This window comes from Dipodomys spectabilis, unplaced genomic scaffold, assembly GCF_019054845.1.
Source record: "Dipodomys spectabilis isolate Male_0828 unplaced genomic scaffold, ASM1905484v1 ptg000783l, whole genome shotgun sequence".
Taxonomy (NCBI): domain Eukaryota; kingdom Metazoa; phylum Chordata; class Mammalia; order Rodentia; family Heteromyidae; genus Dipodomys; species Dipodomys spectabilis.
In genome coordinates, this window is record NW_024871460.1 from 25,804,061 (window position 1) to 25,827,798 (window position 23,738).

General features: G+C 36.9%; 1 long non-coding RNA gene across 1 annotated transcript; it reads left to right on the forward strand.

Annotated features, from left to right (window-relative positions):
* The first annotated feature begins 10,108 nt into the window (after nt 1–10,108).
* Nucleotides 10,109–22,889, forward strand: LOC122102484. Its single transcript, XR_006146499.1, has 3 exons — nt 10,109–10,124; nt 14,261–14,267; nt 22,806–22,889. It is a non-coding gene; the product is annotated as an uncharacterized LOC122102484 (long non-coding RNA).
* Nucleotides 22,890–23,738: the final 849 nt, after the last annotated feature.

Sequence of the window (23,738 nt, forward strand, 5' to 3'; positions counted from 1 at the left end):
ATCTGTTTAAAAATTTTACTGAGCATTTCTTATTCAACTAGAAGAGATTATTTTGAGCAAATAAACAACAAAAAGGAGAATATATATATATACATACATATATATGTCTGTAAAATTATATGTATTATATGAGTATATCTTTGTATTTATATAGTATGTCTGTTGTATGAATAGATGTGTTTGAGATATTGTTGAGTTTGTGGTTACATATGTTTTTATGTTTTTGTTCCAAGTGTTTTATATTCCTCTATCAATTTACATATTGTTCACCTCTCTCTTGCTACTATGGCTTTTGCCCCGTAATCTTTTAATCTGTAAAATTATCTCTGAAGTCCAGACCTTTCTCATGTCTTTTCTCTGTCTACATCTGATTTCAGAATTTGGCTTTAAAACTGGAATTTGGCTACTGCCTAAGTAGTTACAAACTCCCAGTAAATGCTAAACTTCTTCAGTGGGAATATGTCTTCCTTCATCAGTGCCTGCATCCTAAGCTTGAAGGGGTTAAGTCCTGCATCTGATTCATGCATCCGCTCAGGTTCCCGCAGCTACCAAGATCCTACGAAACATTGGTGAACATGGAATTGCCATAGGTAGTCTGCATGACAGCCACCAAGATCCGCTCTCCCAACTGCCCTCCGAAGTGGGTTCCTACTGTTCTCTAATTGATGGGTGTGCTTCAATTCATTCACTTTTTAAGTTATAGAACTTCTTGGTATATAGCATTTGATTAATCGTGATTCTTATTTTGCTTCAAGTCGTTCAACTGAAGAAATTCTGGCAAGCTTTTCCCCCTAGAACAGCATAGATTTTTTAAAGGGAGGATTGGGGGATGGTTAGGATGGATGATGGCAAATTCACTGGAACATTTTTCAAGCTTGTGCTCATTTAAATATTTAGTTGGAAGTGTCATTTGTTTTCAAGAAACTTATTTAGAAATTAATTCGGAGTGCAAATTATGGTTATGTAATCCATTTGGATAAAAGCAAGCTAGTTGCCTGGTTACCATTTTAAATGGGCTCATAAAAGAGTACTTGGTAATATCACTTTAATACAGTGTTTACTGAACCTGGCAACTCTCCTTAGTGTTTACTTCAAAAGTATTTAGGCAGAATGTGACTACTAATGACCAAAGGACCACCAGGTCTGGGTAAATAGGATTAGAGGAAAGACCCTGATATTTCAGTATTCGAAACTTGCATTTGAATACATGAGAGTTAGATTTGGCAAAGTGAATGAAATTCCTTTCATGTGGATGAGTGCTTTCCTTGCCTGGAATAGTTTGTTTATTGGAATCCTATAAGGGCTAGCTGCATAACACTGGCGGCAATGCTGTCATATGGGGTTCTGCTGCATCTAACTTTCAGAAAAAGAGGAGCAGAAGCACAGTGAGGAAATGAGCGCCGCACCGGCTGGCTGTGCAGGTGGATGGACAGCCGTGCCTCGCTGCTGCAGCTGTGTCTCTCTGGCAGGCATCTCGGGCTTCTCAGCTGTGCGCAGAGCCCAAAAATAGACACTTCCCTTTCGCTTCCATTCCTGACTCACCTCAAACATAATGAGAATTTCTGCTTACAAAAAGCACAGCTTTTTTTTTTTTTCTTGCGCTCACAAAATCACCCACCAACTTTAGAATGCCAAGGACTCAAAGGAATCAAAGATTTCTTCTCAAACATGGCCCCTGTGCCTCATCTAAGACATATTTTTGTTGTTATTGTTCTGGCATTTTTTTTGTTCTAGTTATCTCTCTTTGTAGAAAGAGTGAAGGTGTTTGTGAATATATTTCACAATGAACTATAGTTACTCTACTGTGTTATAGAATAGAGTTTAATCTTTCTAGGTAAGTGGATTTATGTGTCTGTTAACCATTCTCTGCAATCTGCTCCCTCAGCTGCCCTCCCCAGCTACTAGTAACCACTCTTCTACTCTCTACTGCTGTACGATCGACATTTTTTCAGCTTCCATATTTGAATGAGAACACGTAGAATTTGTCCCTTTTGTATTATAAAAATAAAATTAATAACAAGGAGGAGTTGCAGGAAGAATCTGCATGTAAAAGTTCTTGTGAATAGTCTTGTGAGCTAAAGAAGAGAACAAGGATTCTTTCAGCAGAGTCTAGCATAAAGATGTTTACCAATTCTCTTTTTGAGAAATAGAGATGAGCCACATATCACAGCTTGTCTTGTGTTCAGGAAGAGCTCTAGGATTGGCTGCTGGCCAATGTACTGTGGGTAGAGATGCTATATACCATTCTTAAGTCTAAACAATAAAAGCTGCTCTTGGAATCTGCCTGTCCAGACTGTATCTGCATTTTAGTCTTTAAATGCGGTGAGCCCAAGCAGAGTGTCCTGAAAACTACCCCTGGTCAATGACATGAGCAAGAAATAAGCTTGTCTAAAGCTGCTGAGTTCTGAAGTCATTTGTAAGGGCAGTCAACTTGACCTGATAATTACATGTTCCTTCAAGAACAAGGAAGAAAAAAATAGGAATAGAAATGCCTTTTTGGTACACTATGGTAAAATTATAGTAAACCTACACTACGGTAAACTACTCATATGTATGTGTTTCAAAATAAGGAGTACAGGAGTTTAGCAGTATTGGGGAGGTAGTTGTGATCTTTGCATATTCATGAAAGTGGCCACCATAAAAGAAAAGCAGCAGCCAACAGTGAAGCTAACATGAACCCTAAATGGGGCGGGTGAATCTAACCCAGGGCCGACCCTTTACTTAGTTTGACCTCTTCCTTTTGAAGCATGGTAGATTAGTGAGGACAAGAATAGAAAAGATCTTCTTACACTACCTCCCCAATACAGCTAAACTCTCGTACTCCTTATTTTGAAACATATATATGAGTTGGGTATGGTAATGTAGGTTTACTATAATTTTACCATAGTGTACCAAAAAGACATTTCTATTTCTCTTCCTTTTTTATATAACAAGAACATTTACTTTAATACTAAGAGCAGATTTCTCTTCTCCCCCGCCCCAGAAAAAATAGTGTTTCATGGGGGCATATCTACAACTTTTTGTTTAAGCTGAAAATTATGTTCACATACACAACAATTAAGTGTAGATTTGGCAACAATTTCATTAATCTGCTCATCAGAGCCAGAGACCTTAGATAATTCAGACCAAAAAATGAAAATTCACTTAGATATGGGCTTTTCATTTAGGGTCATTTAGGCATATGAGCCTGCTTGTAGACAGTTTAGCTTTTGATGTGCTTTATTTCCTTGAGAAGAGCAAATATAGAAGATGTATTCAAGCCCTAGAAACTACTTTTACTCTCCTTGAATAAGGTTGAGCGAGCAGGCCCCTGAAAGGAAGCAGATATTTCCCCACTGATAAAGGATAACTTCAGCTTTTTAGCAGTCATAGTTTCTCACCAAAAGGCAAACAAAAATCCTTATTTTTCTTTCCAGTCATCTTATATCTCTAAAAATATTTCAGCCATGGAAGAGCTAGTTATCCTTTTGCACCTGCATTGGTGAAGAAGCTCCCAAATCCAGTTTTTAAAAAATGACTCTAAAAACTTAAAAAAAAAGTATAAGATGGAGACAACTGGAGATTAGAATCCAAGAGGGCCTGTGGAGGAAACAGTGGAAATGTTAACTGCCGTCTGTGTGCACAGCTGCCCTGATGCTCCCTCCCAGGAACATCTGCCTAAGGCCTCACCCCAGACCCACTGGCAGGCTGAGGGCTCAGTAATGAACACAGTGATGTAGGATTATGCTTGCTTGCATGCTCTCCTGGAACTGTAGCTGATTCCAAATGGAATTGTTGGTGATCCAGAAACAAAGTGGACTCCTTTCCAGGAAGCTGTAATAAGGGGATTAAGAAACTATAGAGGCCTATGAAGGTTTTCCATGTTACTTAGAATGGGACCAGAAACAGCTTTAATCAAAGTTAATCAACCCATCTGAGGCAGATCATAGAGGAGCTCCTGACTGGGATGAATGCTAATGCTGTAAGGGACACCAAGGGCCTTACTGGTAATAGGCAGGAAAGCCTGTTTCTCCAAATAGGAGAGATGCTCAACTGCGCGGGGCCATATGTCTGCCGCAATCTGTGGCCTTATGGATGGAGAACTCTCTCAACCCCAAGGCACTATGTTGAACATGGAACAGAACTGACAGTGCCAAAGGGTGAAAGACATTCACTGTGTTTCAAAGACAATCGGAGTATTTTTAGTAACAAAAATGTTGGCAAATGAACACACACCACAGGTGTTGTTTCCTACACTACTTGATCAAGGATGAAGGAAGAAATCTGAAATTAGCAAAAATGAGTGATTTTCACATTATGGATTTAATTTTATAAATACAGCAACACTGACATATCAAAAAAAAAAACCTAGCTTCAAGGAGTAGACTGGTTTAGTAATGCTTTGTGATAATTAGACAGTCTTTATAGATTTGCCTATTTTTTGCATTTATGTTTTTATGTTCAAAAACATTTTAAACTATAAAATATTTTGGGAGCTGTGAATATTGATTTCACAGAAATAAAAAGTAGAGCAGTAGTTACTTTAAACTACAGACCTGCATCAAACTATCACACTGTACCCCATATATAGGTATAGGTGCTATTCTTATATGCCAATATTTTATTTTTCCAGGACTGGGAGCTTGAACTCAGGGCTTTGTGCTCTTGTTCTGCATTTTTTTCTTATAGCTGATACTTTTAAGAGTTTCTCAGATACGTAATTCTCTAATTTCAGCTGTTAGAGTAGCTAGGATTCAAGATGTGAGCTATTGGTGTTCCACTCAATAAATTTTAAAAAAACAACAAATGACATGATAGGGCTGGACATGTTTGCTTATGTCTGTAATTTTAGCTACTCAGAAGGCAGAGTTTGAAAGATCATGTTCTCAGGACAGCCTGAGCAAAAAGTTAGTGAGACCCTCCATCTCTACAAAAAACTTGGGGCTGGTTACATGCATCGGTCATGTCAGTTATATAGAAGGATAAATAGGAGGAAGATCATGGTTTAGGCCAGCCCAGGCAAAACATACAAGATCCTACTGAAAAAAAACAAAAACAAAAACAAAACAAAAAAGCTAAAGCTTTTTTTTGTATTGTTTGTGACTCTTTTTTGTTGTTGTTTCCTTTCTTTTCTTTAGTTTATCCTTTTTTGTCTCTGTGTTTGATTTCTGCACATGTTGTCTATATATACATTTATCTGATTTGGGAAGGGGAAGGGGAAGCATAGAAATGGTGGGACAAAGGATGAACTAATTCAGCAGTGATGCTGACTTGACACTATGTTGGAAATGAACTATATAAATTGGGTGGGGAGGAGAGTTAGGAGGGGAAAATCTGGGAGGGAATGAGGAAGGGGTAACACTGTTCAAAAGGAAATATACTCATGACCTGATTTATTTAACTGTAACCTCTCTGTAATCACCTTTACAATAAAATGTTAAGAATAGATATATAAATAAAGTCAAAAGCGTGACTTGAGTGGTAGAGCACCTGTCAAACAAGTACATAGCCTTCTCTTTAATACTGTATTAACTGCCAGAGGATGGGAGGAGGAAGGGGAGGGGGAGGAAGAAGGGAGGAGGAGGGGGACGATGAGGAAACCACGCATATCATAAAGTGTTCTTTGTACTTAAATGACCTTTCTGATTATGTTTCCTCATTTCCAAATGGCTATAATGACACTGGTTTTGAGAGCTTTTCAATTTTTAGTGGAGTCATAAATGAGAGATATCAAACAGAGCCAGTAACACATAGCACACATTCAATAAATGGAAAAAAAAACTCATCTGGGTTAATATGCAATACATGTTGTAGGAGAGCCAATTATCTTAGTACTGCTTCGGGGAAAGCTATTTCCCCTTATTACTTATAAGACACTGAAATAAATTTAAACCCAGAATATTGCAATAATTTAAATAAATGTCATTTCTAGAACCTTTAATTCATAATTTCTGATAGTGAATTAATGAGATGCCATTAGGGTCATGGCTACTATTCTATGGTTTTATGAATGAAAAATAATGGGTTTCAAATATCTCATTTGTTGTGTGAGCTTGTGTAACGTGATGTTCCTAAGCTTTAGCTCTAACGTGAAAAGAAGCTAAGACAACTAAGATCATAGAGAGTTATTGCAAATGACTAAATGGTACATTATGTTCTTGCCACAATAATTTACCCCTAACTAAGTTTTCATCTAAAAATATGCCTTGTTGAATGGCAACTCCTTTGTACAACTACTTGAAGGTAATAATATTAACTTTCAAATGATTTATTTTATGATTTTTATGATTAGATTGACAAAATTCAGAGCTGAATGTTGAAAGAGGTGATGAGCCTGATCAAAATCCATTGTGTTCATAAACTGCTTTGTACAAAGACTTAAGGATAATAAAATATTAAAGAAAAGAAAATAAGAGCTATGTTTGCTTTTAAGATGAATGTGATTCATTTTTTGAGCAAAAAAAAAAAATAGAAAAATTTAAGCCAGAAAGCACAGAAACTATAAAATAATTTTAAATAATATTTAAAACAAGGTTAGCATCTTTTACAAATAAAATATATGGTTAAATTTATTATAAGATAAAATGTACTAAGTGATTTAAAATTTTAGTGGCTCTGGGAAAAACTTTATAGCTAGATATTATCCTATGCATTATATCAATTAATTAATTTAGGTAGTCAGGTAATTCTTTCATTTTCAGATTCTTCTTAACTTATTCATTCAGCAAATACTTAGCAATTACACATTCTAGATGCATTGAGTGTAAAGATAAAAATGACTTAGTCCATGACTGAGTAAGTCACATTCAATGTAAGAAAAATAGCAAGATATTTATTCACTCACTCATGTGAAATTTATTGAGCAATACTAGATGATGGATCGTCAAAGATGAATGGTCCTGACGGCTTCTGTTCTTGAAGCGCTCACCATCAAGAGAGCATGATGAATTCTACTGACATGTTTTAAGTTTTATGATAAAGGACAGCAGAGGAAATGTCATACCTTTCCACTTTCTCTTGTGGATAAAGCAGTGGTCACAAGGAGTTGACAGCTAAGCGATGTCTTAAAAGATGGGAATAAGAAAGATCATGTGAAAAGCCCATGTATCAATCAGCAGGCTTGAGGAACTGCAAATTGTTCAATGGGTCCTCATGGATAATGTTAGGATCCTAAAGTAAAATACCCTCTGAGGGCTCAAGTGCTAAAAGTTTTGTTGCCAGTTGAAAGGCCTTTGGGTTATGTGGGTTCAAACTTCCACAATGGATTAATCCAAGGTGAAGTTCTAAATTGATGACATTATTGAGAGATACTAGAATCAGGAAGTAGGGCCTACTTGGAGGAGGTGAGTCACTGCAAGTCTGCTTTTAAAGGACTGATCTTGTCCCTGGTGCCACTTCTGTCTCTCTACCTCCCAGGTGATATGAGACATAGATCTTGCTTTACCTCATGCTGTCCACTGTGGTATTCAGCTTCCCCTCAGGTTCAAGGCAATGGAGCCACCAATCCTGGAATGAACACTTTGTAACTGTGAGCTGGGACAAATCTCTTCCCTCTTGAAACTCTTCCTTTCCAGGGCCTGTCACAGTGACTAACGCAAAGGGAGTCAATGCTGCAAAGGGAAGGGGCCAGGAAACAAATGATCGTTTTACCACCATGCTGAGTGCACTGGACTTCATCCTGTCAGCAATGCGTTGTTATTAAATGGTATGTTTACCTTTGACTTTTAGAAAAGGAATTCATATAGAGGTTTGGAGGATGTGTACAAAACAGATACTCTGCACAGGGCAGGAAGAAGAGAGAGGTGGGCTTGCAAGAAATCTTTTTTGTTTTATATGTGGTGCTAAAGACATCACTGACTATTTGAGGAAAAGGGCTGAATTTTTAGTGTTGCTCTCCCAGCTAAGTGATACACAAGAAGAGGTGAATGATGATGTTAACAGTCATCTGTTGAGTTTTAGGTAACTGTGGATTAAATTGTGAAAGATGTCCTGAGCCAGTTCTCTATAGATCTTCAGAGTAAAATAAATGAATTAGGTTAATAATTACAGTTGTCTAATGAAACTCTGTTGTACCCTCTAGAGCAAGAATCGGTTCTGTGGTCCCTTCAGAGAGTGGCCCTATGCCCTTCTACAAATAGCTCTATGAACACCAAATGCTCCTTTCTCCACATTTCATTCCTCTAAATTTGCCTTATCCTACTCCTACCACTGACCACAAAACACAAGCTCCTAACGAACATGTTAGGTGATATCTTTTTTTGTTTGTTTGTTTGTTTTTTAATTTTTATTTTTTGTGAACATACTGTACAGAGGGGTTACAATTACATGGGCAAGATAATGAGTACATTTCTTATCAAGCATTGCAGCCTCCTCCTTTGTTTACCCTTCACATCCCTTCCCAGCTTCCCTCACACCCCCGCCCTGTCCCCCCACCAAAGTTGTAAAGTTCGTTTTCGACATGACAACTTGTACTTCTCATTGTTGCAACGGGCCCACCTGTATCCTTAAACGACTTGTTTTTCCCCATCTCCTCCACAAATTATGTTAGGTGGTATCATTAAGTAAAGTAAAAACTAAACTTTTGAATTTTTGAGAAATGGGGAGAGAAGCTACCTGAATACATCCTTTTTTTCTTTCATCCCTGAAAACAATTGTTAGTAAGAAACCAGTCTGCACAAATGTTGAGTCTTATTTTGTGGCCTTTAAAAATAATAGACACATTATCCTCATGTGCAATCATTTCTTTTCTCAATAGTCACGTAAACTTTCCTCTAAAGTACACATTATCATCTTCATTACTGCACCAAGTCATCTGTAGATCTTCTTTAGGCCCCTACTACAGCTCATTGATGGTTATTTGAATTTTTTAAGTAGTAAAATAATATCATTTTACCATTTTACCAATCATACGTTATTTATGTATTTATTTTTTGCTGGTTCTGGACTGGAACTTGGGATTTGGGTGCTGCCCCTGAACCTCTTTCTGTTCAAGGATAGTGCACTACCACTTGAGCTACAGCACCACTTTACAGCTTTTTCTGAGTAGTTTACTGGAGTTAAGAGTCTCACGGTCTTTTTTGCATGCCTGGCTTTGAACCATGATCCTCAGATCTCAGCCTCCAGAATAGCTAAGATTACAAGTGTGAGCCACCAGCGCATGGTGTAAGTTGTTGTTGTTGTTGTTATTGTTATTATTTGTCAGTCATGGGGGGCTGAACTCTGGGACTGGGTGCTGTCTCTCAGCTTATCAGCTCAAGGCTAGCACCCTACCACTTGAGCCACAACGCCACTTGCAGCTCTTTTCTGCTTACATAGTGTTGAGGAATAGAACCCAGGGCCTCATGCCTGAGAGGCAAGCACTGTACAACTGAGCCAATTTCCCAGCCTGGTGTAAGTTATTTTTAAAAACTCAAAAAATTGAATTCTTACACTATGACTTTGCACTAAAATATATCCTAGATAGATAAATTAGTTTTTGTCTACATTCTAGCAATCAATGTTTTCAAAGTTTAATAGCTTTACTGCAGTATCATTTATGTTTAGAGACTATACATGTCTAATGTATATAATTTAGTAAGTTTGGTTATATTCATATCCTCATAAAGCCATTAATGTAATCAAGCTATTAACACATCTATCACTTCCAAGTAAAATTAAATGATGTCTCAAATTTATTAAAGTGTTTCTTTTTTTTAATAAGGTTTTTATTATGAAAATACTATACAAAGGGGTCACAGTTACATGAGCAAGGTAATGAGTACATTTCTTATCAAGCATTGTTGCCACCTCCTTTGATTTTCCTCTACCATCCCTTCCCTCCCACCTCCACAAAACTACACTCCCCCCTCCCCTCTTCCAGCCTAAACTGTAAAGTTCGTTTTTCAACATAGTGTCTTGTATATTTCATTGTTGCCATTGGTCAACCTGTATCCCTATTTAAACATTTTGTTTTTTCCCTTCCTCTCACCAAATTATACCAACATCAAATACAGAGACAACAGGGGTTACTGTCTTCAAACAGTTTCTTACTTTCTTTTCTTCTTTCTTTCTTTCTGTCAGTCATGGGGCTTGAACTCAGGGCCTAGGTGCTGTCTTTGAGGTTTTTGCTGAAGGCTAGTGCTCTACCACTTTGAACCACAGCTCCAGTTCCAGTTTTCAGGTGGTTGATTGGAGAGAAGAGTCTTACTAACTCTCCTGCATGGCTGGCTTCAAACCACCATCCTCAGATCTCAGCAATTCCAAGTACCTTGGGTGGCCACCAGCACCAGCCTGATTGCTTACATTCTTAGGAGATATTAATCATTTCCCTTACAAAACTGGATTTCCTGGCTGATTGTTGATGCATTCTCTAAATTATTAAATAAATAAATAAATAAATATTATTCACAAAATGGGCCAGGGGAAAAACTTGTGTTTCAGTAATAATGTTCATGTGGCTTTTCCCTCTGTTATTGAACCTTGTGATTTGCCAAAGAAAAGAATAAAAGTCACAAATCCCACAGTGACTGCCCTCCTGTCCTTGTTGCCCTGAGGCTAAAGTGAGCCTACCCTCCGGGACATGAAGGCTGAGAGGGAGAAAAATTTCTAATTATAAGGTAGCTGTTCAAGTGAAATAACAACAACAAAAACCAAAACTAACTTGAGTTCTGAAATAAAACCAATTCTCACTCAGGGAGCTCCCTCCACAGTATCTGAGGTAGAGGTTAGCTCAGAAAGAAGTCTGACTGTTTGTAGGTGGGCCAGAGTCTTAACTCTTTCATTGTTTGTGATTGGTAGTAATAGTTAAAGCCCTAGTATATTCAGGAACATTTAATTCAGATGTTCCATGCTTCATTTGTTCTACCTTTAGAGGTTCTTTCAAAGTAACAATTCATCCAATCCATGAATCTGATGTGTCAGTTGATTCCATCCCAGTGGCTGTTATGAATTTATTGAATAAGCCACAGTGCATGAAAAACAATATGAACAGAGTCCTCTCTGAATTTGTAAGCTATGTTGGCTTAAGCATTACTCATAATACTAATAATAAAAAAACAGGTCCTGAGCTCCTATATATTGATTAAATTTTAAAGCTGCTATTTGGGCAGTAGGAAACGTGAATACTGACAGGTAAATGGATACATTCTGAGAAAATAGATTCTTCATTGGACTCCGGTGTTCTGAGATTTGATGAGAAATGTGTGCTTTGATGAAAATTCTTACAAGGTTGGGTCTTGCAAGCCAAAGAAAAAGTCCAAAACAGATACTCTCAAACCTAAATGTGAAGTATGTTTCTCAACTAAAATGGAAAACCAACTTAAACATGAATGGGACAATATTGGTTATGTGAGCAAATCTGGGATTGACCCGAGACAACTTGCCTCTCACTTGAGTGTTTCATCTTGCTTCATTGAATTAAGTGTAGATTTGCACTCCCACCTGAATGTGAATATAAATTCAGCTAAGTCATAACCTCTGAACTTCAGAGTGTTATCCATTTCTTTCCTCTGTGAAGCCCTTGATACTGGTTTATAAGGGTGCTGTGCGGATGATTTGTTCTTATAGGAAAGGTACGAAGCCTCCTCTGCAAACCTCAGACTCAATGGTTCCGGTTTTATCTCCTGTAATTTGTCAGCATGTGACTTTCCTCAAACAAGTATTTCAAAAGAATGATGGCAAAATTAAGAGCCATGGTTCACATGAAACTGCTTTCACTCTATTTTGAAAGATTATTTTACAAATAAAGATATTGCATTGACATTGGCTTATGTTACCCTCAAGATCCTTTTTCTATAGCTCTTAACTGTTTACAAAACTCTTTTTGCATTTGCTATCTCATTATATCTTCATATTTGCCCTCTGAAGTAACTATTACTGTCTGTATTTAGCAGATGAGGAAAATAAAGCTCAGGAGATTAAATGACCTGCCTAACCTCACACAGTTTACAGCGGCAGGACTTAATTCCCAGGTTTCCGACTTCTAGCATTTAAAAAGAAATAATTGCATTCCACTCTTTACAAGTGAATAATGGGTTGACTATCCAGTGGATAATCATACTGTGGAGTATTTCTGGAACTTTAGAGATCAATTCACAAAATGCTAAACCAGCGATCTTAGGAACAGGTTGTAAACAGTGAGGGGTTGAGCAAACTTTTAATGAACAGAGCCTATCATGGGATTCAGAGCAAGGCAGTTCTATTTTTTGTGCTCAGATATTCCTCTTCCTTCACTAAAGGTGTGTTAGTGATTAAGTGGGTTAATTGTTCAGAGTACTACATAGATGAGATCAATTTAGCCATCATCTTCCCCTGTCCAATCCAGCATTCTTTTCAGTGAAAATAACAGATAAAAGAAATAGAACTCACCAGAACCCGAATGAGGTCCTGGAGAAAGCCAGAATGGGTCAGATTAATGTTTATTCCACAATGCCATATGTCATGAACATAAAAGTTTTTCAGGTCAGTACCATTTAGCTCAAATATTTGTTCTTGTCCATCTTCAAATGGTTGTACAAGGGGATTACAATTGAATGTGTCCAGTGAGTCCTGATCTGAGTCATCTCTTCTATCATTCTCCTCATCTTCGCTCTCTTCCTTCCCTCCCTCTGGGAGTCATGTCATGTTTCCTACTTCCTTTATCACACATGTACACTGAATAAAGAACTACGGCTGCAGAAAACTAGGGTGGGGAAAGAGGAAGCAAAAGAAATTTGTTTACACAAGTTTATTCCCAGATGTCCTAAATTACGCCTCAAAAATAATCATTTAAGCTGTTCCACACAAAGAATTTGTAAACAAGCATTTAGAGTATACCTCTTTAAATGGGAAAGTTAAGGGAGGAAAAGACAGAATTTGTAAGCAGTGGATTTTGCTTCAGCAGCATCACACACGTCATATATCATGCAAAAAGAAGCCAAGTGTAAAAGACAAGCCACCAATTCACTAATGTCCCCCAGTTGGAGTGAGGAGGAATTAAGAGTCACACAGCGTGCACAATCTCTGCTGAAGTGGAACCTGGAAATTCCCTGTCCTCTTGCTTCTATTCTCACACTATCCAAATGCCCTTCGTTTAGTTCATATTTGATTTGCCTTGTAAGAGGACTCTCAAGCATAGTGCAGAAGTGCTATATTTGTGGGTTGTGTGTGTGTGTGTGTGTGTGTCTGTGTCTGTGTCTGTGTTCTAGTTCTAGAGTTTGAAATCAGAGTTTGGGCACTGTCCATGAGCTTTTTTGGCTCAGGAACAGTGGTTCCACTTCTGGCTTTGTGCTGGTTAGAAATTAGTCTCACAGGCTGTCTGCCTAGGTTGGTTTTGAACTTTGAGCCACAGATCTCGGCCTCCTCAATAGCTACAATTACAAAGGTGAGCCACTGGCACCCTGCATCTGCCTTATTCTTAAGCAAAAGGAGGTAGTAGTTTTCGTTCTGGTTAGATAAGCTTTGTGCAGATTGGATCAACAATATTTTAAATATTTAGATAAGAAATCATACCAAGGGAGTTCATGAATTGATAAATTAATGAACTCTAATCCTGTGTTTTCCCTTTAGGTCATGGTTGACAATTTGCAGATTCAGTCTTCCCTAGGATTTAACATAACATATAACCACATCACAAAAGGAGATTTATCTAAGGCTTTTGTTTCTAGTCTCTGAAATTTTCAATCAGATAAAACTAAAAATATAATAATAATTTGTGTCATTGCTTTGAACAACAGAAGTGGTAGACATAAGCTCAACGTTTTGAATCAAGTTGTAGATTTTTTAAAAAATGTATTTCAAATGTTTGTAATATATATATATATATACATACATATATACGTATACATGTATATATAACTAGATGTATGTATTTTCAGGTATACTTTGTAACTTTTAGCAGAAAACAAGAACTTGGAAAGTAATTCAAGTGAATAGAGCTTTTCATAATGTTGTAAAAGAATAGTGTTATCAAATAAAATGAGGGACCAACAAACCTCATATAAGGTCTGACTGTAAAAGACATCTATATTATTATAACATTAATGCTATTGAAATATAAGCCTCACATGAATATTTTTATGTACTTTAATTTTGTTGTTGAATAAGAGTAGTTGATTTTGTGTAGCTCATTATGATTTGTTTGTTTGGTTTTTTTTTCCTCCCTCAGCCGGTGAGCAGAGGTATAGGGGATAAAAAAGGCTAAAAAGAACCACTGCCTGGGCAAAAGGAGGGCCTGAGACATACAACAAGGTTACTCCATCTACCTGCATAGACACCTTTCTCCTGCCAGGCGGGCCCCGGAGCTGAGCTTGACACTGGTGAATAGCTCCAATGTGAGAGCCATGATGCAGGAACTGCAGGCCTTTCTGGAATCCTGTCCCCCTGACCTACGGGCTGATTGTGCCTCAGGTATCCTGTTGGCTGCAGAGAGGTTCCCAGGAAGCAGAGGGTGCCGCCTGGGAAGGAGCACATGTTCTGATATCAGAACTGATAAGTAATGTTCCCTAGATTTGCTCCAACCAAACGGTGGCACATAGACACCATCCTGCGTGTGCTGACAAAGGTGAGACAGGGCCCAGTCTGAACTGGTCATTATGGTTTTGAGACCTATTTTTAGTCATTAGATGACTCTCACAAGGTGAGCAGACATGTGGATTCCACCACAAGATGGCCGACGGGAGCAGTCAGTGCCTTTTAGTGGGCTCTGTTACTTGCCTCTAAGAAATCACTTGTATATCATTGTTGAAATTAAAAATTCAGAAGATTTTAAAGTGTCTAGCTCCTCTTTAGCCTTGAGAAATGTTTGCCATTCTTTATTCTTCCACAAAGCCAAATCACAAGACAATAGAACACTATCCTAAATGAATGATTAATTTTTAAATTTTTTAAAAACTAAGACATTTCACTTTGCACTTCTCACCGAGAAATGTATTCTAGCATGTCAAGGATAGCAAAAGTATTTACGACATGTCAGTTGGATTTGTCACCTGTGTTACAATTTCTTGCTAAAATTTCATGGTTTTTGTTGTTGTTGTTGTTGTTGTTGCACAATAAATCCACAATTGGCAAGAGATGTTCAATTTTGGGAAACATGAAGCTTGCTTGATATTTCACAACAAAGAATGTTCTATTTTGGGCTCAACAGAAAAGTAACTTTAAGAAAAAAAATGTAGGTCTTTAAAAATATTGCTATCTTGTTACATTGAACTGATTTTTTTTATAATAGATTTTTAGTGTTTGGTAGCTACTGATTGGTAACTAGTGTTCAGTAGCTACTGTTGAACATTTTTGGAGGAATGCATTTGCGTTTGCAGGGGGTGGTGTGGTGGCACATATTTACTTGCACCTGGCAGATTATCTTATTTTAAATGGATTCAACAGTCTGTGAGGGGGCAGATGTTCATGACAACAAAAGGAGGACAAATTAGGCTCTGTTAAAAAAGGGAACATAAGGGAATAAACACAACACATGATTATTAGCCTACAGAAGTGCTGTAAGAAATAAAAACTTGACATGAATGAGAAAGCAGGATGTTGGTGTACAACAGGAAAATAGAGGAGGAAGACCAAGTGGCAAGATTTTATTCAAGTAAGAGAAAAAAAAATCATCTGTCAGAATTTCAACATCTGACGAAATCAAAAGGCAATGTGAGGAGACAAGTCTGCTTCACAAGGATTTGAGATGACACAGGTATGGGCCAGGAGTGGCCCTGCCCACAGGATCAGCATACAATGGTGCACATTGTATGCTGCCAGTGTTGTCACTTTGCTCAGTGTTGTTGTGAGCCCTTTTATCCTTTCCAGGATCCTGCCAAAAACCTGTGCCCTAGAAAGGTGATTTGGTTGTCATAGATTCTACATGAGTCCGATATTTCCAATGAACTCTCAATCGTTTGGCAAAGAGAGAGGATCAAAGGAGAGAAGGACAACTTTAGCCTTAGAAAGAAGCAGAACCAGAATGTTTTCACAATAATTTAGTTTTCTGAATTAAAACAAAATAGGCTTTATTGGTACAGTGAATAAAACTTTGCTACAAACACTCCATGGATCACTAAAACTGAGCCTGCTAGTTCTTGCCCTCTGAATGTACGTTAACATCATATATTAAAACACTATAGGAACTTGTGGCTCAGACTTGTGATCCTAGCTAGTCAGGAGGCTGAGATCTAATGATCACACACTTCAAAGGCTTCAGCCTAGGTTGACGAATTGAAGACGACATTCTTACCTCCAATTAACCAGAAAAAGTATGGACTGGAGGTATTGCTTAAGTAATAGAATGCCAGCTGTGAGAGTAAAAAAAAAAGAAAAAGGAAACAAAAAGAAAGAAAGAAAGAAAGAAAGAAAGAAAGAAAGAAAGAAAGAAAGAAAGAAAGAAAGAAAGAAAGAAAGAAAGAAAGAAAGAAAGAAAGAAAAGAAAAGAAAGAAAGAGAAGAAAAAAGAGCTAGAACATGAGTCCCTGAGATCAAACCCCAGTACTGGCACCAAATAGTATGATTCACATTTGGTAAATATAACTGATGTCAAGTATGAAGCTACCAAAATATCTTCTTCATTTTAGAATTATATAGCATTACCCTGTAGGCAAAGTCCTGAAGAGTTAGTGGGAAAAAAATAACTTTTTGATAAATAAAAGCATTAAAGCCTTTTTGTAAACAGTAAGAAGATCATGAGGAATGTAAAATCACAGTAAATTCGCATTGCTTTTTTTTCAGAGTTGGGTTTTCAGCTATTACATTTATGTAAAGTAGAGTGGGCCTCTATGCAGAACTCTTAGGGAAAGAGTTAATCCTGTTTCTCCAGTGTCTAATTTATCACAGTTACCTAAGGCACTGGAAGCATCTGGCTCAACACGTACATATTTTTCAAGTACAAATTAAGGACTGAGAATGAGGCCAGCAATGCACTGTTGTGTGCAGCAAGAGGATGGTCCCACCAATTGGGAGAGGCATAAATATTGCCTTGGATTTTAATAAGGATGAAGTTCCATATATCATTAACAAGTCTTCTGTCTATGTCTTAAAAACCTTCACTCATTGAGCTAGATCCCTGCTTAATATTCTATGTGCATGAACCAGTTTGGCTTGAGGTTGCATGAAGCAGTTGGGCATTAAAAATAAGATTCTTTTTATTGTTAGGATGTTTGCTGTTTTCTAAACCCTCTTTAAGTAACTTATGCTGTGATTTGTGCCATACTGTATATCTGCTTACTCATTTATGTCTACCCCATAGGATGTGAATGATTAGGGTAATTTTTTTCACACTGTTAACTAATCATCATTGATTTTCTCTTTAACTTAAAAAAATTAAGTTTAGCATTGGTCAACTTAGGTTGAAATAAGTGAGCAAATGATTTATCATTGTTTTATTTCTTTATAAATTCTCTAAAGCAGCGAAGTACGTTAAAATGATATTGAGATGAGAACCAGTATAGTGTTATCCTAAAAGCTTAGGTAAGACTAGAAAACAATGACAGTTTATAAGATCTAGTTTCTTATTTTTAATCATTTTTCTGATGTCACATGTGTGCACAAATAGTGCATGTTTTCTTGAGTCCGAAATGACTTCTTTGTTGATCTAGGAGAGTCTAGCTGCCTTAAGCAGAGTTTGCAGGAAAATACTCAGTAGTCTTGGGAGGGGGAGAGGTGGGGGACAAAGTGATACTTGTGTATCAATGAGCTCATATTGGATACATAAAAAGCATGAGACTCAGAAGGAAGGTTTTATGTGAAAAGACAAAGCTTTTATTATACATTTACTAATGCTACCCCAGGTGAAGAAAAGAGTCAGACTTCTGTCGTTTAGTGTCCGTATCTACGTTAATGCTAAGAGAAGCATATTTAGGGAAATAAGTGTCCTAAAATCTCATTAAACACAATTGTCTTTGTTCGGAAGGAAGAAGGTAAGAAGCTCCCAGAGTCGGTCAACACCAACTATTATTCAGGGAAGAAAAAGACAGGAAATACTTAACCTTGTCTCTTGCTCTGTGTGTTACTATGTCTTCCAGGCTCCAAGGTGATCAGTTTGACCTTTCTTTTAAGCACTAATTTTTTTTTTGAAAAGCCCTTAAAATGCCAACATGCAAATTGTACATAAAATATTTAAAACATGAGTCCTCATTTTGAAAAGGTGAATTAATGAATTCATCAATCAAAACCCTGAAGTTCTGAAAACCTCTAATTTTCTCTTGTTGTAATTTAGTGGGAGAAAAGTAGCCTTCTACGGGATAACTCCACAGAAATGTAATTAACCTTTACTTTGATGGGACAATTGGTGGAGTACATTGATAAATAAAACACAGAAAGACGTGCACATATAGACACACACTCACAATCTTTACCTGAATTTGTGTGAAAATTCAAACTTGCAAATGCTATGTTATTCACAGATATGAGCTGTTGTAATCAGTTTATAGATACAGAAAGGGGAACAGGCAGAAAGATACATAAATACCAACCAACATCATCACATTGCCACCAGTACAAGAAATGAAGACATTTGCTTTTGAACTAAGTTTGCCTAGTGATATTTGCCCCTCACACATATAATAGTACAAAATAAGATGATAACCTTCTGTTATTCTATCAGAAGTTCCAACAGTTGGTTCACATATATCATCACAGCAGTGAAAATTCTCAAATAAAACTTGTAGCACACTGTCTAACAAAGGGCCCAAATGTTTACCAAAGAAATTGCCCATGATAAACATTTGGTTCAGTTTGAGACAGCCAAGAAGGCAATTCTCTTTTTAAGACTAAAATGTGCATATTAAAACAAAATATAGCTCTGTACTTCTGCTGATTTGGGATAGATCTAGCTTGCCTTCTTCTACCTTTTCTCACTCAGTTTCCAACCTTTTTCCTTTCCTTTGCCTAATAAAGCCTTAGTTCATGTATATTTTATTTTAGCCAGTGTTGAAGGGTTGACAAGAGTTAAGGAGAAGGGTAAGAATATTTTGTGCCACATGGATCTTTGGTGTTATGGAGAGGAGATTTACTCTTCTAATTTTCACAAGTTATTGCTGCTTTAATTAATTTTATTTCCACAACTGAAAATGGATGTAGTATTTCTGGGAAAAGTAAAAAGCCCAGTTAAAAATAGGACATGACAGGATAATGAAATGAAATGAATACACCTTCTTTAAAGAATTCATATACTCCTGTGGCCTAATTTATTCCTTGCTTTTGTATCTCACTTGGTAAGGAAACTTCTTGGCCATCAATGGGTAGGTAGATGTGTGTGTGTGTGTGTGCGTGTACATGTATGTCCCAGGATCAATATATAAATGATTGACTTTTAAAATATAAATATGATTTGTATTTCAATATGAAACATAAGCAGACAAGATTTATGTATTAAATAATTTCTTTTCCTTTAATAGGAATTACTGAATTCAAGTTGGACTTTTAACTTGTTCATCTTTCTTTCAACATTCTTTTCTCCCAATATTTGCAAATATAATAAAAGTATTTGTGTATTGGAATAAGTGGAAATATTTTAATAAGTTATAGCATTACAGCTTTAAAATGCTTTTTAAAATATAACACCAAAATGAGCCTAAGAAATACATCATTTTTAAAGGATCTGATTGTATTAAAAAAAACCTATCTATCCCAACTGATATAGATGTACTCAGGGCTACTTGTGGGTTTGAATATGTTTGATTATGTTCTTTCTCTCTGTCTCTCTGTCTCTCTGTCTCGTGTGTGTGTGTGTGTGTGTGTGTGTGTGTGTGTTTAAGATAAAGTATGCATTCAAAATATCCTAGAACCATTCTCATTTCTCTCTAATTCCATGTATACTTGTGTTCCCTTGTTTCCTAGTTGTTGTTGTTGTTTGTTTTGTTTTTTTGGAAATAGGTGTTTAGTGCACAATTCTATTGTTTCTTCACTGTCTGTTTGTTTTAATTGGTCCCTGTACATTAGATATGTGGATCAAATTATGATGTGGCTGTTTATCTTGAGGTAGTAAGCAAATATAAGAATGCATCGGTGAGGCTTTATGATCCTCACAAAAACATGTAATATTTTAGTTTTATTACAACTTGTAATTGTTCAAACAAAAATGGTCAAAGTGCCATGAATGTTGGGTTTAGCTATCAAGACAGTTCCATACAGTAATGAGACTTTTCCTCTGTGGGAGGTCTATGAACTGCTAATTAGCATCTGTGACCTAATATTCTCTACCAAACAAGAGTAATAGCTGTAATTTCCAGTTTTATGCAGAGTACAAGTCTCGAATATTACCAGCATTTTGGTTTCATTTGTAATTAACTGCAAGCAATTATTACAGTCAAGAAAGTACATCCTAGTGCTCCTAATGCTCCAAGGTAATAAAAAAAATTATGTCTGTAAAACTTACATATGAGTCATGCTGAGGAACTGGAATTCTTAGGAAGCCAGGGTTTAAGAATCAATTTTTTTCTTTTTTAATGTTGGCAGTAGTATAATTCTAACTTGTAACTTTTAATTTCCTATGTCATTTTTTGTTCTTTGCTTGGAAATTAATGTTGATTAGATTTTGTAGTGAGATCATGGATAAAATTAAATATTAAAATTATAGCAGCTTGTGGGTGGAGGGGATCAGCATGATATTAACTTAAAAATGTTTCAAGAGACTGTTAATATATACTCAATAGATAGAGGTATATTTTACACAGAAAGAATGTTTTATAAGTGGAAATAAAAGTATTTTATTTTATTTTTTCCCATGGAAGTAACACTCTGTGCATGTCAGTAGACTTGTTCCATAAATTCTTTTTAAAATGACCTGCTGGTGATTTCTTACTTTTGAAAAAGAAATGAAACTTTATATATCTAGAACTGTGAAGAGATGCAATTCTTCAATGAGTTTTCCTGAATATATATTTTTTAATGCACCAAAGTATATTTTAAATTTTTTGCTGTATGTTTTCTTTAAAAGGCAAGCTGCATTGTACTCATAAATTGATATGTCTAAATTAAACAACTTTGTACAATAAAGAAAAGAGTTGCTATAACTTAAAAAAATAACCAAGGGGTTAGGAAGGTGGCTCAGTGGTAGAACACTTGCCTTGCATGCATGAGGCCCTGGATTCAATTCCTCAGCACCACATAATCAAAAAGAAAAAAGCCGGAAGTGGCGCTGTGGCTCAATTGGTAGAGCGCTAGCTTTGAGCTGAAGAGCTGAGGGACAGTGACCAAGCCCAGAGTTCAGGCCCCACGACTGGACCCCCCCAAAAAGATAACCAAGTTATTCTTCATTTTGCAACATTTTCTAAGGTCCCATCTAAAATTGTAGAGGATCTCTCCTGTACTACAAGAGGTCCTGTTAGGCTTAATCTTCATAAGCATATCAAGCCCAGCTCTGCTGGTTTGCCATCTGTACTATACTAGTCCAGCTCAGATTCTGCACAAAGAATACATTCCGTTGCTCAGTCTTAGCATTAAAAATATTCACTGCTTTACCAAAACAGATACATATTACTTAACAGCTACTGATTTAGCAGGGTCATCATTATGTACAACCATTATTTTACTAGCAGAAATATAATAGCATGATTAACATTTGGGGTTTCTATTTTTCCCTTATATAGAATGGCTTCAGATACCTGTGATTTTCCATTCATACCTTTTGTTTCCTTCTTTATCAACAGCTTCAATGCAGTGGTACCGCCATTGCTTTAACTTATTACTGCATCTGATTCTAATCTGTTATAAAGACAGGAAATATCTAAAGGAGACCACAAGAAACTGTGTGATGCTCAGTAAATCCTAATGTAATGATGAAAACACAGACACCTTGGAACTCTCAAACCCACTAAAACCAGGAAAGACTGATATTCAATAGAACAAGACCAGCAGGTGGTGAAGATGGAGATACAGATTTAAGCTCAAATTAAAAGACTGTGCTCAAGCTTTAGTCATGGCCGGGATGAGGATGATGCCATTGTTAACAAGACTGTGATTGCCATATACTCTGTATTTTGGGAGTACAGTTTATGCATTATTTAGTTCAGTACTGTCATTCCGCTGAGTAGGTATATTTATATAGTATGAATTGAAGCATTATTATTGCATTTCAGAAAATTCAGACTTGGTTTATATAACCTTAAAAAGAATACACATTTCAGGTTTGGAATCACTTATAGGGCTTGCTTGATTTTACGCTCCGAGGTGTATAACTACCAAGTTCTTCTGCCTCCCAAGGACAATTTATTGAGAAAATGAAGCATTTTCCACATTCACTAATTCTGACCTCCTTATTTTATGGATAAAGACACTAAGGCTGATAATACAATAATATGAGTTATTTTCCTATGTCCAACTTTCTATCCCTAAGCACGGAACATCTTCTTAACTGCTTTTTTTTTTTTTTTCCGGTTGTGGGGCCTGAACTCTGGGCCTGGGCGCTGTCCCTCAGCTCTTCAGCTCAAGGCTAGCACTCTACCACTTGAGTCACAGCACCACTTCCGGCTTTCTTCTTTTTGCTTATGTGGTGCTGAGGAATCGAACCCAGGGCCTCAGGCATGCAAGGCAAGCGCTCTACCACTGAGCCAACTTCCCAGCCCCTTCTTAACTGCTTTTAATGTGTAGTCCTTATAGTTCTATCTCCTGACACTTGTCTTCCTCTCCAGACCTGGCACTGGAAACTGCTGTTTTGTTGATCAATGGAGTCCTGCTCATTGCCAAATATATGTATATATGTGTATATTAATATTTGTATGTATGTTAGTATCTTAAATATTTTTGTTCTTTCTTTTTGGTCAAGGGGCTTGAACTCTGAGCCTGGGCCTGGGCCTGGATGCTGTCTTTGAGCTCTTCAGTTCAAGGCTAGTGTTCTACCACTTAGTGACACAGCTCCACTTTCAGTTTTCTGATGGTCAATTGGAGATATGACTCTCATAGATGTTTCTGTCCAGGATGGCATTGAACTGTGATCCTCAGATCTCAGCATCCTGAGTAGCTAGGGTTACAGGTGTCTGGCCTCACACTCTTCATTTTATACTTTTGCCCTTCTTAACTCTTGGTCCTAATATATGCTGACTCTTCTCCTCATTTCTATCACTGGATACATTATTTCTTACCATATGATAAGTTCTCTTAAAAGTGAGTAACTTAAAACGAAATCCATTTCTTTACTTCAGAATGCTACAAGTCAGTGATTTGGGATGCTCAGTTCTATAGCTCATCCAGTCTCTCACCAGTTTCCATAGTTAACTATCAGCCTGGCTAGAACATAGTTGATCAAGTGTTATCTTTTACCTAGAGTGGTCTTTTTATGCTATAAGACCTTTCTTATTCTCCAGCCTGGGTTTTCACTCATGGCAGCTTCTTGAAGATCTATGTAAAATTTTATAAAAGCTCTTTGTGGCAAACCATTAGTTCTGCTGCATTCTGTTGAGAAAAGCAAGTCCAAAAGTTTTACCAAAATTCAAGATGACAGGGAAGGAACCTTTACCCCCCATGGGAAAAAATTTAAAAATCAAATTGTATGGAACATGTAAAGGAAGCTATAAAGAAAGGACTCTGCACATACTTTGTAATATATGACAATCTCTTTAGCAAAGTCCACTTGTGTGTTTTAAGCATAACTACAATTTTCATGTTCACTTTTAGAATTTTTCCTTCCTTTTCTTCCTTTCCTTCTTTTGCCAGGCTATTCCCAGGCTTCAGACACCACTTTTCCCAGATAATTTCAAGTCTTATTCATTTCTTATTCAGTTCTTACTCAACTCTTACTCTGGCCGGAAGCTCTTAGAGAGAGAATGCCCAAGTACTACTAGAAAGATACCCGGTTCCCACACTTCCTTGAACACAATAGAT